Below are 6,382 nucleotides of genomic sequence, written 5' to 3'. Positions count from 1 at the left end.
GTTCCTCTAGCAGTAGTAGGGTGTCTCTCTAAAACAGTACTCCACTGTAACTCGATGTACAATTTTGCAGTTCTGTTATACCAAAATCCTCTCCTTTTTATGTTGTTTTGTTGGTCTAGTTAGTGTCAAATTGATTCATGAAGGCAAATACAATTATCTCTATTGACTTTCATGACGTTTGGACCAGGCCCCAAATGAATTTCTGCAAAAAGATGACTAGAATCTTTTAGTTGGAGACTATTAGTAGAATTTTGCTGTAGCATTTATTGAGAATGAAATGTGGATTTCCACATGAGCACAGCTGAATTAAAATGAAGTAGGAATATTTTTTGTTTCTATTGCAAATAATGCTCTTACTGGTCCTGCTTGTAACATTTCCAATCATTCTAAACTTTCTTTTAACAAAGTCAAGTGACCAGTACAGAGTGCTGGCATTGCATCATAGCTGTAAATTATGATCTCAGATTTATGAAATCCAGCAAAGCACTGATGCATCAGCCAGAGTAAGGTTTCTGAATGGCAAGTAGATACTAAAATTTATTGCTATGGGGTTAAATTAATTCCTGATTAAATTCCATTGAAGTAACTTCTATGTGCCTTGCCAAACAAATTATACTGACTTAATTCATCCACTCTCAATACTGCTGAGTATCAACTATTAAACACTGAACAGGAGTAATTTTGTTAACTCCTGAATATCCTACATCAACTTAAGTAATGTGGATAGACTGTGACTATGTCTATTAAATACTTCAGGCTCCAGGAATAGTTTCTGCCACATAAAAAAAGCTGTTCCACAAACAGCGGAGGGATGAAACCCAGATTCTTCTGCACTGTATCTGTTGCCTCCCAAATACCCTTCACAGCAGTAACCAGAGCTGTCTCTATATGTCTCTGACACCATCATCGGGCCATACTATGGCTAATGTGAAACTCTCTATACATGCAGAACATGTAACAGTTCTATTTTAGATGTTTTTTCCCTCTGAGGGAGCACTAATTTGAGTCCCTCTCTTGTATCTTACCACTGAATTTTATGAAGATTGAAGGAATGTATGAAACCTGTTTTTCCATAAGCCTTGCTTCTGTAGACTTTTGTGAAAAACCCCACCCAGATTACTGATGTAGAAGAAAAATGAACTTAATTCTTGATTTCTGTGAGTGCAGAGCAAAGAGAGACTTCATTGCTGCAGGGATCCATTCCATTAAAAAATTATGTAGGTGTTATTGTAAGTCAGCTGTGTCAGCCTCTTCAGAGGTTGTCTGCAGGAATGATAGGTGCAAGGTACACTTGATTCAGTATGAAGTCTTGTAGGAAATCATTTTATCCATAGCAGAGGAACAGAAAGAACCATTTCTTGCCATTGTGTCCATGCACGATTTGGAAAAACGACTTTACTGCTAACTGAATTTGGCTTACACTGCAACGTTATTGTGTCTTTCAGGGAATTCACTGCATGGATACAAAGTTAAAAAATACATGGACTTCAATGCAAAGATGAAAGTTCACCACACCTCCAATCAGCAACAAAATCACATAAAGCAATTATAATTTTAAGCATATTAATCAAAATTTTATGTAGTTAACCTATCCTCAGAGATAGCTTAGAAAGTGAGACAACAATCTTTTCAGAAGGGGATACTTTGGAGGTAGCATAATGTTTAAATAGAACAGCTACATCAGTTAAGCTTTTGAGCCCAGTATTAAAATATTGATTCATAAGGCCTAAGCCATGTTTGTTTTTATAAACAGTGTGGGTATGAGAACTGGGGAGATGAGTAAGATATCTCCAGTTAAACTGAAAACCTGCTGTCACCCACGAGGTAGCTGCTGCAGCACCCTAAGACCAATGTTCGTTTTCATAATATACGGTATATAGACTAGGGAACTTTGGACTGGTACTGTTTTTTTTAATTGGTGTTTCTCCTTTACACTTTGTGGCTAATGTTTTCCTATTATCAAGGTCTTGCATATTTTCAGCACCCACCCAACTCTGTGGTATTATATGTATTTTTTAAAGGTCTGAGTGACAAGTACATTGATATAAGTGAATCATCATTTTGCAGGCATAAAATTTTATCAGATTGGTTTTCAAGTAGATTTATACATTTAAGACAGTGCATCTGCCATACAAGATTAGCTCATGGAAGATAGGACATTTGTTCTAGTAGTGAGTGATAGAATTTTATACTTTAAACATGTGAAGCAAACTAGATAGTAAATGAGCATCTTGTTAAGTAGTTCCTGGTTATCAGATAAAGTAAACAAAACTGAACTAAAAGGATATTATTGTGCAAGATTAAGCCAAGTTTCCATTCCCTGCTAGTGTCACTGCTTTGTGCTCCAGGTCGACATTTGACTCTAGGATACACAAAATATAACCAGATGACAAAGCAAGAAAAGCAAAACAAAAGAACAGCTGAAGTGCATTATTTCCTGTGATTGCGGGATGAATTAGCAATATCTGCTATGGGATTCTTCAGTCTACAGTACATGAGAACTGATTGAGAGATAAAGACGGACTTGATAATTTCATGAAGAATTACCCCTTTAAAGTGAAAAAAAATTGGGGGAAGAAAACAAAGACTTTAGTCAAAGTATAGTATAGTTGGAATGAAGCCACATTTCTTATTCATATAATGATGCTCCCTGTCACACTTAATAATACCATACATCTCTTTTCAGGCTGACGTATCCCAGTTTTACAGATTCACTTCTGAGTCTCGTGCAAAGGAATGTGATTCAGGAAACCTCTGCAGGTAGCAGATTTCCAAGAGGTGAGTATAGATGGTTTCCCTGACTCCGTGGCCATGCCATCCCTGCCATTAGGATGCCTGTAGTTTGCCCCTTCTGCATCCCATAAAGGTAAATGCATCTCAGGCTGCCTACAGAGTGCAGACGGCTGCACAGCCTTGCAACGTGAATGTATGGCAACGCTCCATGCTCCCTGGTACGGAGGGCAGCAGACTGTGCACACCACCAGTCAGGCTGTACTCGAAATGAGCCTGATGAACACTGCGTAGCTAAGACTTCTTTTTCAGGATACCCCACGACTTGCCCAGACCCCATGTGTGAGCCTGCACTTCAAATAAAATGGATACATATTCACTGAGTTTGCCACAGCCTCAATTAATATATGAATATCAAATGGTAATTCTTCTGGATGTCTTCTGGAAATCTGAATTTATTCTTCTGCTGGAAGTCTTTGTTGTGTTTTCCATGTGTTAGGCAATTCCTTCCCCCCGCAGCCCCCTCCCACCCCACCCCCCGGGCCCCAGCCCAGGACAGCTTTTTTTTTAGCTCAGTAACCAGAAAGGGCGAAAAATAAGTCTCTGAGAGACTAGCATATGGAGTTTTCTTGACAACGTATTCAGATTATTCTGCCCAGCATATATAGTTGGGTTTGCCAAAGACAGGTCTCAAAAATTTAAAAGTGCAGAACACAGAAAACAAATCAGAGTAATTTTAAGACAGTGCTGCCTTCCCAACAAACCACCTACAATTACGCCTCTCACAAGCATACATGTGCCAGCATTTGTTTTTAATTTAAGGTCTGCATGAAGAGATCAGTAGTGGAATATCCTGGTCAGATTTGTGTCACAAATTACTTTATGCAGAAAAGTGAGGGATTTTTCAAACTGTATTCGCCCTGCTTTGATTTGCACCTGTGGATGCTTGTGTAATGTTTTTTAAAAGATATTTTCCAGAATCTAAGTTCTTTTTTTCTACTGAGGCAATAGAAGAAGATCCTGCTGGTGTTACTGGAAGCTTGGCTGCATCCCTATGTTCTATAAATATACCTCACCACAGACGTATTGGTGAAAACAGTTTATGGTAGTAAGATCCATGACAAACTTTTTAAAGTGCTTGCTAAATTCATGTGTACAATCACATGTGACAGAATGCTGCCACTACATATATATGTGAGTCATTATAATATGCTTTAACGCAGACACATACATCATATTCAACCGAGTCATAATGACAGCCTTCTGTTTTGTCTCTTCCTTATGTCTGTAGCTCCATTAATTTATCCTGTCAGTCACCTGTAACAGTTAAAAGTAGATTGAATCACTAACATGAAGATTTCCATACCTTGCAGAACTTTTTATATAGATTTTAAATATTTACTGTGATCATGTTTAAGTTTTCTTGTCATCTACGCAAGTATCAAAACTGTTTGAATCCTGCTAAGTTTTTGGCTGTGATCATTTCTTCTGGCAGTGAATTTTACAGTCTAATTCTCTGTTGAATGAAAATTGTTTACTTTTATCCATTTAAAATTTGCCTTCTTTCAATCTCAAGGAATTTTTCTTTTACTATGAGGGGAAAAAACAATGGCTATTTCTGAGCCATTCCCTAGTATATACTTTGGTCATGTCCCATTTTATACATCTCCATAAAACAAGCTCTTAATCCTTTTAATCTTTCTTCATGTAAGAAATTTCCCATGCCCCTGATGATTCTCATCACTTATCTCACTCTGTATCAAGAATATACTTCATAGACCAGCTAGAAGTGAGTGCCACTCTCTGCTGTAATCATATCTTATTTTTTTATTTGCATTCAGTGGTAAAAACAATTGATCAGGGATTTTCAGTGAGTGCTTCACAGTGGCTATAGCTACCATGCTCTTGGCAACTGTGCTTGATTTGATCTCCTGCTCTTGCATTTGTGTGGTTCAAGGTGGTTCCCCTCCTTGCAGCAACTGGACTTCCCTTTCTGGGCTGACGTTTGGGTCACTGCAGATGAGAAGCATTCTGAGAGCCAGCAGGGAGGCAGCAGGGTGACGGGAATTTGGGATTAATCCCAAAGTGTTTTGGGAAGTATAGACCTAGCTAAAGTCACTGAAGTATTTTATTCCTTATTGTAACAATAAGTTCACATACCTGTGAGGAACACAAATGTGGTGGACTTGGCAGCGTTAGGATTATGGTTGGACTCGATAGTCTTAAAGGTCTTTTCCAACCTGATTCTATGATTCTATGTTAAACCATCCAAATAGGCAACTTTTCCAGATCAAATTGCCATTACATTACCAGTTGCCATCAGTTGCCATCTAACTTAGCTAGATCCTGTTGAAATTGTATAAGGGCTTGACTAACATAAATCGCTAAGTCACATGCGAAACTTGTTCTGCAGATTCATCCATTCCCAAAGAAATGCTAAATACATTTAACAAGCTCATTCATACTGTGGAAAATTGGAGACACTTGCTATTTACCACATGTACAAAATGATCATTTATTAATACTCTTTGCTTTCTGACTCCTAAATCAGCTTCTGATCTAGATGGTGTCATTTTCAACAAAACCAGACATGTATTTATTGGCTGCAGTTCTTTTGATCTAGTCAGATCATTTATCAGCTGGAAAAGTGCTTAGTGACATTGATAATATCTGTATTTTAAAACTTAACAACCACACCTCATAGTGTGGTATAACATCTGGAATTATGCTGTTTTTTTCCCAGACTAGGTCTTGCTTAACTTCGGTTTAAAAGGAAACAATATTGAAGTAGACAACGTTTTTTAACTAAGAACTTCAAAACTACTAAAAAGCTGAGTAATTTCACTTTGAGAAGAAATAACATAATTCAAAAGACTTTCTGCTTAGCTAAAAGAAATTATGAAATATTTTATTAATTGATTCTTACTGTTACAAAAAAAATTAGTGGTGCTGGGAGTTCCCAGGAGACTGCTGAAAAAAACAGGATTACCATTAATGCTGCCACCTAGATTGAGACTGGTGGTCTTAGTTCACTTCTTAATGCATGTGCCTTAAAGTAATATATAATCTCAGCGGGCAGGCAGGAAATTAATGCTTGTAGTGTTTACCAGAAGTGACCTGGTTAGTCATTCCTCAGTCAGAGCTGCTGGAGCCAGACTGACGAGGTTCTCTGATGGTGCTTTAATTGCTGCTGAAGGAATAATGTTTAGTTATAGACTGCTTCACTATCAGATGAATACCTTTCATGAACCTTGCATTCACCTAAAAATAGCACTAAGTGAGGTATAACTAGGGCTTGAGGACTAAAGCTTATTATTTCTTGAACACCTTTCCCTAAAATATTTACATAGGTGTCAGTTAAGGAAAGGCAAGGAATGATCACAGTGTATTTATGGCTCTTTGAAGATACTGCTGTAATATGAAGTAATTGTGCTTCTGTATGAAATTGTTCTTGTTTTTTTTTTCCTCAGGTCTTCATGTGATATAACCTCCTATACTTTAAATGAAGAAAAACAGCAGCCTTCCAAGTTCCCTGTTAATGCCACAGAAAGCCTACATAGTGTATCATCTCCTACACTGGGCTTAGATCATCTTTACATTTTTACAACTATTATTTATTTTCTTCTTTTAAATACTAATTTTGAAATCTTGA

The sequence above is a fragment of the Harpia harpyja genome, chromosome 4, assembly GCF_026419915.1.
Source record: "Harpia harpyja isolate bHarHar1 chromosome 4, bHarHar1 primary haplotype, whole genome shotgun sequence".
Taxonomy (NCBI): Eukaryota; Metazoa; Chordata; class Aves; order Accipitriformes; family Accipitridae; genus Harpia; species Harpia harpyja.
The sequence above is the reverse complement of the archived record's forward strand: the minus strand, read 5'-3'. Positions refer to the sequence as shown.